The following is an 11131-nucleotide window of genomic DNA, read 5'->3' on the forward strand; positions in this document are numbered from 1 at the left end:
TCGCATCAATACACAATGTACCACTGACAGCGACACAGGCGTGTGCTATTGCATTCAAACGATCATAAAGATACCGAATTGTATCCTGAGATGGATCGCCCCAATCATCTTGCACATTTTGATGCAATTCGGCAATGGTTCTGACAGGCTCTGGAGAACAATTAATTCCCAACTTCGTCACGTCCTATACGTGTTCAGTTGGCGAGAGATTTGGTGATCTTGCTGGCCAGGACAGTTGTTTTACACTACGAAGAGTACGTTGCTTAGCAGCAGCCGTATGTGAACATGCATTGTCGTGCTGAAAATGCACGGGGATAACAACTTGCGCAATAGCGGGTGTGCTGGAGTGAGCTGTCGCCAGCACACTGGCCGGCAAAGATGTAGCAGGAAAGTTCCTGGCAGATTAAAACTGTGTGCCGGACCGAGACTCAAACTCATGACGTGAGTCGTGCTTGGGCAGCTCAGTTGGTAGAGCACTTGCCCTCGAAAGACAAAGGTCCCGAGTTCGAGTCTCAGTCTGGCACACAGTTTTAATCTGGCAGGAAGTTTCATATCAGCGCACACTCCGCTGCAGAGTGAAAATCTCATTCTGGAAACATTACCCAGGCTGTGGCTAAGCCATGTCTCCGCAATATCCTTTCTTTCAGGAGTGCTAGTTCTGCAAGGTTCGCAGGAGAGCTTCTCTAAAGTTTGGAAGGTAGGAGATGAAGTACTGGCAGAAGTAAAGCTGTGAGGACGGGGTATGAGTTGTGCTTGGGTAGCTCAGTTGGTAGAGCACTCGCCCACGAAAGGCAAAGGTCCCGAGTTCGAGTCTAAGTCTGGCACATAGTTTTAATCTGCCAGGAAGTTTCATATCAGCGCACACTCCGCAGCAGAGTGAAAATCTCATTAGGTAGCAGGAAGTTTGATAGTAGGTGCTGGATCAAGCTTGCCTATCAGGAGAGAGGCCAAAGACAGACTCGCAAGCAACAAGCCGCCAACGTCCTCTCGACCTCAAGTATTTAGATCGCCGCCGCTAACCGGAGGGCTCAGTCTCAGTCTCGATCTCTCAGTCACAAGTTCAGTCTCAGTCACTAGATCAGTTACTCAGTCTCCGTCTCAGTTACTAGCTCACTATCTCAATCACTAGCGCAGTCAGTCAGTCACTAGCTTAGTCACTGATGCACCAACTCGCACTCCAATTCGGCGTCTGTCATTCATCGTATAGTGGGAGTTCTTCTTCACAAGGTTAACGTGGACTAGTACGGAAGAGCTTGTACCACAAGACATGGACGCTTAAAATTTAAGTACCAGCTATCTGTTTAAGAAGGGCAAGGGCCTTGCCGCAGTGGATGCACTGGTTCCCATGAGATCACCGAAGTTAAGCGCTGTTGGGCCTGGCCGGCACTTGGATGGGTGACCATGGAGCCGCCATGCGCTGTTGCCATTTTTCGGGGTGCACTCAGCCTCGTGATGGCAAACGAGGACCTACTCGACCGAATAGTAGCGTATTTGGTCAAGAATACCATCATAAAGACTGGGAGAGCGGTGTGCTGGCCCCACGCCCCTCCTCGGATGGTCCCGTTAGGCCACTCGTGGCCTGAAGACGGAGTGCTTGTTGTATATGTTTAAGAAATAAAAAACGCTGTTAATACATGTGTTCACTTGCGTTGTAGATAGAGGATACCGGCCACCAAACAACATCCACTCCCTTGATTCTGGTACAAGACTCAACAGTGGCGACGAAGACATGGAGGAACACCAAATGCGACTGCAGGTTATAAATGATGGCTCCCCACACCATGAGGCCTGGTGTGGGACTTACGTGTCGTGAGTGAATGGACTTCGGAATGTGCCACTCACCTGGCCTATACCGTACATGTGTACATCCATCACTCTCATATAGACGGAACCTCTCATCACTGATGACGATAGAGCGCCATTCCACCGTCCATTCGACTCGTTCATGACGCCGGAATAGCCGTCCTCGGTGTTGTCGTGGTGTCGGTGGCTGCATGGCCAGAGGCATAGTTGATCTTAGTCCTGTTGCAATCAGACAGTTCCCTGTGGTTCTCGGTGATACAGGAGGTGCAACATGTGACCGAATTTCTTCCTCGGATGATGTTCGTTCGGTCATAGCTGCTCGAACAATGATTGGATGTTGACATACGTCTGTATTAAGCTGGCATCCAGATCCTGGTCTACAGGTGTGGGAATGTTGCACGGACCACAACTGAAAACAGCGATACCCTACAGATATGAGGGATACTCCAAAAGAAATGCACACTATTTTTTAAAAATCCATCTTTTATTCTGCATGTTTGAAAGTCTTACAGTGTGTAGATATATCCTTTAGGAACAATATTTTCATTTCTCTACATAATTTCCATCCCTCTCAACTGCCTTACGCCATCTTAGAACCAGCGCCCGTATACCCGCACGGTAAAATTCTGGACCAACCTGTTGGAGCCACTGTTTGGCAGCGTGCGCAAGGGAGTCATAATCTTCAAACCTTGTTCCACGAAGAGAGTCTTTCAGTTTCCCAAAGAGATGATAGTCACATGGAGCCAGGTCAGGACTGCAAGGCGTGTGTTTCAGTGTTGTCCATCTGAGTTGTGATCGCTTCCACGGTTTTTTGACTGACATGTGGCCGTGCACTGTCGTGCAACAGCAAAACATCCTGCTTTTGCCGATGTGGTCGAACACGACTCAGTCGAGCTTGAAGTTTCTTCAGTGTCGTCACATATGCATCAGAATTTATGGTGGTTCCACTTGGCACTATGTCTACAAGCAAGAGTCCTTCGCAATCGAAAAACACTGTAGCCATAACTTTTCCAGCAGAAGGTGTAGTTTTGAATTTTTTTTTTCTTGGGTGAATTTGCATGATGCCACTCCATTGATTGCCTCTTCGTGGCTGGTGAAAAATGATGGAGCCATGTTTCAGCACCTGTCATAGTTTTTCCTAGAAATTTATCCCCCCCATTCTCATACTGTTCCAAAAGTTCGCTGCATACCGTTTTTCTGTCAACATCCTGGGAACCCACGTAGCACAAACCTTTTTTAACGCCAACACTTTCAGTATTCTGCAAACACTTCTTCCCCTATCCCAACGTAGCGTGACAATTCGTTCACTGTGATGTGTCTGTCAGCAGTCACCAATTCGTTAACTCTCTGCACATGGTCTGGGGTGCGTGCAGTACGAGGCCTGCCGCTGCGAGGACAATCCTCAATATTGCCGTGCCCGCTTTCATCACATAACCTGCTTGCCCACCGACTAACTGTACTGCGACAGCAGCATCTCCATCCACCTTTTTCAACCTCTTGTGGATGTTTCCCACTGTCTCGTTTTCACAACACAGGAATTCTACGACAGCACGTTGCTTCTGACGAACGTCAAGTGTAGCAGCCATCTTGAAGACATGCTGTGACGGCCCCACTCACGGGAACAGGTTGAACTAAGTTTGAAAACAAGTGGGAAGGATGTATCTACACATTGTAAGACTTTCACACATGCAGAATAAAAACTGTATTTTTATAAAAACAGTGTGCATCTCTTTTGGAGTGACACTCGTACGTTGTGGCCAACATATACAGCAATCGGTCGATGATTCCATCTAACTTGCCGCAGGCCCACAATGCGAATCCTTTCAATTGGCTGCATTCTTTCATCAGGTGTTCGTACTCACAGATGGGGCACGGTTGTACCGTACTATGAATTTTGCAATCACTGTTCACCTCGGAAATCAACTCGGCTACTGCCTGCAGAGTAAAAAACAGAGAGCGCTTGGACAAGCCTTCTGAGTGCCATCTGATCTCAGAGGACAGTGCCAAATGAACCTCTAACACTGCAGTCCCTGCCACTGAACACAGGCCTTGAAGATGTTGCATTTTCCCGTGCAGTATATTTGTGAAGTGTAAGACAGCGCCAAACAGACACGGTGCCTTCTTTACTGCCAGCGCACCGCTGATCTGCAAATGAGAACGCCTTAATTCATTATTCATCATACTGAGCCTCGTTAAGTTCCTTCAGTACCCACTCGGAACCATACTGCAACCCAAAAACATCGTAACACGAACGTATAGTGCGGCAATCGAGGGCGGAGCGCGACAGCCAGTCACAACTGGGTCGTTACAGAAGGGGCCGCTCGTCTTACGTCAAATGGCCAGACGAAAATTGAGTTCATGCATACGGACCTTCACCGCGCTCTCTGCGCGGGCGCAGACAGTTAATGAATAGGACCACCGACCATTTACACTTGCAAATCGTTCCATATTAAAAAAAATTTGTTAAAAATTTTGTATTAGAAGATTGCATGTGAAAGTTTTGACGTGAAAGCGTGAATTATGTGAAACTACAAGTCTCTGTTACGAGTCAGATTTTATATTATTTTATTTCCATTATGCGTTTCAGAGGTTGAAATTTCCATCAAGTGGATTTATTCGAATCAATACGACATGTATGTGTTGTGTATCCGACCTCGGGGTAAGTTGTGGCACTGTCTACTAGACACAAGTTACCCGAAAGTCATACACAAAACAGGTGTCTGTCGTATTAATTCACATAAATCCTCCCAAAATGGATGTTTAGATCTCTGAAATTCTTAGTGGCAATAAAAGAAATAAACTGTGACTGGTAACAGAAAATTTGTAATTTCAGTTTATCACTAACAGTCATGGTTAGTCTAACCTAAAACATTAGCATTGTGACAGAGGTTTTTCTCCACTGTAAGCTAATGCGGAATCTTTTCAGTTAGGGAAGACGAATATAACATTGACTTCACGTAATTTCTGCCTTATATATATATGAACGAACCCATGTATTGTGTAAATATGTTTTTTGTTATTTTTCATGTAAGATAGTTAGCTGAGTCTTTTATCGAAATGATGTGGAACGAATATACATGATTAGTGATAACATTAATGAAAACATAATTTTTTTATTCCTACACATGTAACTGCACTTTAAAAAAGTTTTTTTTAACTAGCTACCAGTTTTTAAGTAGAAATTATTCAATGGAATAGAATGAGTAGTCCTGGAGAAATGATTTTAAATTTGATTTAGAACTTGCTACGTTACCTGTCAGGCACTTTATGTATTTTGGGCAAATGATCAACCGCGCGACTGCTACGGTCACAGGTTCGAATCCTGCCTCGGGCATGGATGTGTGTGATGTCCTTAGGTTAGTTAGGTTTAAGTAGTTCTAAGTTCTAGGGGACTGATGACCACAGCAGTTTAATCCCATAGTGCTCACAATGAGTAATAAAGTGTTGTAGCTATGTACATCACTGTTCTTCTCAAATTGTGATCGATTATTTATGACGAATTTCACTAGCGAATATATGTATTGTGACGGTGCACTTATAATGCCTAGTTGTAGGTAAACTGATATGCAAATTCTGTGTAATATTAACTGTAAATGTTAAGTGGTATGGCCTGATAGGTTGAAATTTTGTCTCTGTAATTTCATCGAGGACGAAGAGAGTCAGTTGACGACTAGGGTCGGTTGCGGAAATAGGCACAAAACATTGTAATTTTTACCGGAGAAGTGTTGTATTTTGTCGAAGAGAAGTTATAATTTGAAGTGAATGGATTGAGGGTAAAGTGTGTGAAGAGGAAAGCAGCTGAAAGGGAAAACTCGTACAGTGGCAGTGACTTTTGTCGAGGTCGCGTTCGCGAGTATTTTCGCGTTCCGCAATTGAGGCGTTGAGATAAAAAACGGGACTCGTCATCATTTTTAAGGACTTCTTCCATGTCTAAGCCAGTGCTTAAATTTCGTACCGTGCATATAGAGGATTTGTCACAGAGGCAAGTCCCTACATTGCACGAAAGAACTTGAGGCGTGATGGCAGCGCGATAAAGGTGAGATTTCAAAATGGCTTCGGTGATGGAACCTTCAGACGAGTCCAGAAACGATTTACATGAATATAGGAGAAAGAAACGACTCCCTGAACTGTGGAAGAGAAATGTGATTAAACAAAAGAAGGTCGTGGGTTTGGAGCCTAACAAATAGAAAGGAAAAATTGTCCCTAAAAGGGGAACAGGTGCAGATTGCAGGTAAATTGTCATACAGTGTTCATTGTTTGTGTGCTTTGTACATAATATAAAAGTAAAAGCAAGCTGTGTAGAAACAATATACTAACATGTGATTATAAATTGGGCTATTACTCAATACAAAATAATTGAGTACGCAGTTCAGTTAAAACGCATCTCTTCTTAGCCCAATACCATTGTAATTGTGAAATAAGCATCTACTCTGGTTAGCACGCTGATAGTTCCTCAATTTCATAATGTGCCGAGAGCATAAATGGACGTCATTTCTCTGAAACCTGAGGCGCTACTGGATGTTTCACGCATGACTGACGTTATACCTTTGCAGTTTCGTGAGTATTTTGATAATATTCTAAAGAAATGTGCTGTTAATAAAGTGACTGGTGGAGAGGAAGAACATGATCTGGAACTGACGTTTGGGACAGTGATCAAGAATGACAAGTTGATGAACATGGTGTCTGCCAGAATAAACAGGGTTGGGCTCTAATCTCTCTGATTTTATCCTCATGGTCTCTTCACGAGATATACGTAGGAGGGAGCAATATACTGCTTGACTCCTCGGTGAAGGTATGTTCTCGAAACTTCAACAAAAGCCCGTACTGAGCTACTGAGCGTCTCTCTTGCAGAGTCTTCCACTGGAGTCTATCTATCATCTTCGTATCGCTCTCGCGATTACCAAATGACCCTGTAACGAAGCGCGCCGCTCTCAGTTGGATCATCTCTATCAACCCTATCTGGTACGGATCCCACACCGGTGAGCAGTACTCAAACAGTGGGCGAACAAGTGTACTGTAACCTACTTCCTTTGTTTTCTTCCAATGAATCTCAGTCTGGCATCTGCTTTACCGACGATTAATTTTATATGGTCATTCCATTTTAGATCACTCCTAATGCCTACTCCCAGATAATTTATGGAATTAACTGCTTCCAGTTGCTGACCTGCTATATTGTAGCTAAATGATAAAGAATCTTTCTTTCTCTGTTTTCGCAGCACATTACACTTGTCTACATTGAGATTCAATTGCCATTCCATGCACCATACGTCAATTCGTTGCAGATCATCCTGCATTTCAGTACAATTTTCGATTGTTACAGCCTCTCGATATATTACAGCCTCAGTGAACTTCTGATGTTATCCACGAGGTCATTTATATATATTGTGAATAGCAACGTTCCTACGACACTCCCCTGTGGTACACCTGTAATCACTCTTACTTGCCGGCCGAAGTGGCCGTGCGGTTAAAGGCGCTGCAGTCTGGAACCGCAAGACCGCTACGGTCGCAGGTTCGAATCCTGCCTTGGGCATGGATGTTTGTGATGTCCTTAGGTTAGTTAGGTTTAACTAGTTCTAAGTTCTAGGGGACTAATGACCTCAGCAGTTGAGTCCCATAGTGCTCAGAGCCATTTGAACCATTTGAACCACTCTTACTTCGGAAGACTTCTCACCATGGAGAATGATATGCTGCGTTCTGTTATCTAGGAACTCTTCAATCCAATCACACAATTGGTCTGATAGTCCATATACTCTTACTTTGTTCATTAAACGACTGTGGGGAACTGTATAAAACGCCTTGCGGAAGTCAAGAAACACGGCATCTACCTGGGAAACCGTGTCTATGGCCCTCTGAGTCTCGTGGACGAATAGCGCGAGCTGTGTTTCACACGATCGTCTTCTTCGAAACCCATGCTGATTCCTACAGAGTAGATTTCTAGTCTCCGGAAGAGTCATTATACTCGAACATAATACGTGTTCGAAAATTCTACAACTGATAGACGTTGGAGATATAGGTCTATAGTTCTGCACATCTGTTCGACGTCCGCCGGCCGATGTGGCCGAGCGCTTCTAGGCGCTTCAGTCCGGAACCGCGCGACCGCTACGGTCGCAGGTGCGAATCCTGCCTCGGGCATGGATGTGTGTGATGTCCTTAGGTTAGTTAGGTTTAAGTTGTTCTAAGTTCTAGGGGACTGATGTCCTCAGATGTTAAGTCCCATAGTGCTCAGAGCCATTTGAACCAATAAAGATTTTTGTCTTATATTGTTGATTGCGCTTACATAAACATATTGACTGTCTTTTTTGGGTTCATAAACATTTTATTTTATCTGTTATTACTTTTATGTTGTAATTTCATGAACTGACGCGTTCCATGACCTTGGAGATTTGCTTCTCAATTTGGACCTACGGAGCTGACCTTCATTCTTTAAAAAGGTCTGGGCGGACGGAAAAGTGGCACGGTCTGCGTATGCAGAAGATAATGGCTGTGTTTTGATCGTGAGGAGGAATTAGCTAGTGAGCAATAGCGATAGCGGACGGTACAAAAGAAAGTGACTGTTGAGCTCTCTCTTGTGCTACGGAAAAATACTTGAAACGGTGTATCAATTGTCAAAATCATTTACTGTGAGGGCCAACACTGATTTAGTTCATAAGATAAACTTTAAATAAACTGACGCCACGCCAGCTACATAAAATTTGCGTGGGAGGCCACTGTCACCTCCAATAACTCTCTATATACGCACATCTAACAAAGGTTTGCATCATCTCAGTTCCGACAGTTCCGGAACCTGTACAGAAAATTGGAATAGAGATCAACATAAACATCATTTCCGTCCTTTTTATTGCTCATGAAAACCGCACATTGCATGTTGTACTACCATACAGCGAGACATTCAGATGTGGTGTTTCAGATTGCTGTGCACACCGGTACCTCTTAAAACCCAGTAGCACGTCCTCTTGCATTCATGAATTCCTGTATTCGTCGTGGCATACTATCCACAAGTTCATCAAGGCACTGTTGGTCCTGATTGTTCCACTCCTCAACAGCGATTCGGTGTAGGTCCCTCATAGTGGTTGGTGGGTCACGTCGTCCGTAAAAAGCCCTTTTCAATCCCTCCCAGTAATGTTCGATAGGATTCTTGTCTGGAGAACATTCTGGCCACTCTAGTAGAGCGATTTCGTTATCCTGAAGGAAGTCATTCACAAGATGTGCACGATGGGGGCTCGAATTGCCGTCCATGAAAACGAATGCCTCGCCAATATGCTGCCGATATGGTTGCACTGTCGGTCGGAGGATGGCATTCACGTATCGTACAGCCGTTACGGTGCCTTCCGTGACCACCAGCGGCGTACGTCGGCCTCTCATGACACCACCCCAAAACAGCAGCGAATCTCCACCTTGCTGCACTCACTGGACAGTGTGTCTAAGACGTTCAGCCTGACCGGGTTGCCTCCAAACACAACTCCGACGATTGCCTGGTTGAAGGCATATGCGACACTCTTCGGTAAAGAGAACGTGATGCCAATCCTGAGCGGTCCATTCGGCACGTTGTTGGGCCCATCTGTACCGCTCTGCATGGTGTCGTGGTTGCAAAGATGGACCTCGCCACGGACGTCGGGAGTGAAGTTGCGGATCATGCATCCTAATGGGCACAGTTTGAGTCGTAACACGACGTCCTGTATCTGCACGAAAATCATTATTCAACACGGTGGCGTTGCTGTCAGGGTTGCTCCGAACCATAATCCGTAGGTAGCGGTCATCCACTGCAGCAGTAGCCCTTGGGCGGCCTGAACGAGGCATGTCATCGCCAGTTCCTGTCTCTCTGTATCTCCTCCATGTCCAAACAACATCGCTTTGGTTCACTCGGAGACGCCTGGATATTTTCCTCGTTGAGAGCCCTTTCTGGCACAAAGTAACAATGCGGACGCGATCGAACCGCGGTATTGACCGTCTAGGCATGGTTGAACTACAGACATCACCTCCTTCGTGATGTAATGACTGGAATCATTGAAATCTTGGTGAAGGTGAGGAAACAAATAATTTTACAACGTGTCCAAGATGACATTCCTGTCACAGTTTTCTCCGCAAGAACGAAAGGTCCATAAACTTTGCAAATAGGAATAACGCAAAACACATTCAGTTTCGGTGAGTGTCTTCCACGTTCTAGAACGACGCCAGAATTTTGTGACCTTCAAATTTTTATATTATGGCTGTTTAATTTACCCGATAGATAAAACGCCGATTCGCCCGAAAAGATGAGTCGTTAAGAAAATGTGTCCTCTGCCATATCCTAGAGAAGTCAAATGCAATATTCGTACCCTCTGTTACGGCCGCTGGGAGACAGATACCACAGTAATAGCAACTCGTTAGGCTTTATATGTAGGCGTCGTTTGGGGAAGCTGAAGCTCCTGGCCTGCCTGTGTTGTGGACTTCCGAGGGCTCCGTATGAACGCATCTCTGATATGCTCGATATTTTCATCAGACGTGAGTGGCCGGCCAGTGCCCTTCCCTCGGCATATGCAACCATCTTCCACTAATTTTGTATGCCAGTCATAAATATACTTGTGCAGAGGCGGCTTCTTTCTAAATCGACGGCGGATTCCACGCTGCACTCGAACTTCACGCAAATTTCAACAAATAAAATAATTTCTCTGGCGGTGTAGTCGCCAAGTTGCTACAAACAACAACGCAGGTGTGTCTAAACTTTGAATCTTCCTCTATCCAGGGACGTGAGTAATGTTTTACTGCCTTTGTAGTTCGTCTGTAATAAACAACTGAGATCTGGTCTTTCTTTTTGAATCACCAGATACATTCTATTCTTCAGAGAATGTTAAAATGTTTCTCGCAGTCACATCATTGACTTTACTGTATGAATAAAGCTGCAAAACCGTTGCGTTCTGAAAGAGGAATATTAAATCAACTCCAACTTCTTTGAGTTTCTGTGTGAACATAACGTTGTAAAAACATGTTCAATTACGACATTACGTTGCTATCCCTAATGAAACACCGCATTTGTCATAGTTGACTATGTCAATAGTGATAGGAACCTTGTTACAGCTATCTGACAATACAGATTGAGATCAGTTACAATTAATGATGCCCAGATTGTTTAATAGAGTTTCAACACATTCACAACGAGTCAAATGCTTATAACTTTGTAAATATGCCATATTAATAACTAATTGTTTCACAAAGCTGTTTGTTGGTAGTACTTTATTTTACCGGACTACTTTCGGTTCTAGGCGCTTCAGTCGGGAACCGCGCGACTGCTACGGTCGCAGGTTCGAACCCTGCCTCGGGCATGGATGTGTGTGACGTCTTTAGGTTAGTT

General features: G+C 44.6%; 1 pseudogene; it reads left to right on the plus strand.

Moving 5' to 3' along the window:
- Nucleotides 1-1309: 1309 nt before the first annotated feature.
- Nucleotides 1310-1426, plus strand: LOC126250001 (5S ribosomal RNA; annotated as a pseudogene).
- The last annotated feature ends 9705 nt before the right edge of the window (nt 1427-11131 follow it).

This window comes from Schistocerca nitens, chromosome 3 (assembly GCF_023898315.1).
Source record: "Schistocerca nitens isolate TAMUIC-IGC-003100 chromosome 3, iqSchNite1.1, whole genome shotgun sequence".
NCBI lineage: Eukaryota > Metazoa > Arthropoda > Insecta > Orthoptera > Acrididae > Schistocerca > Schistocerca nitens.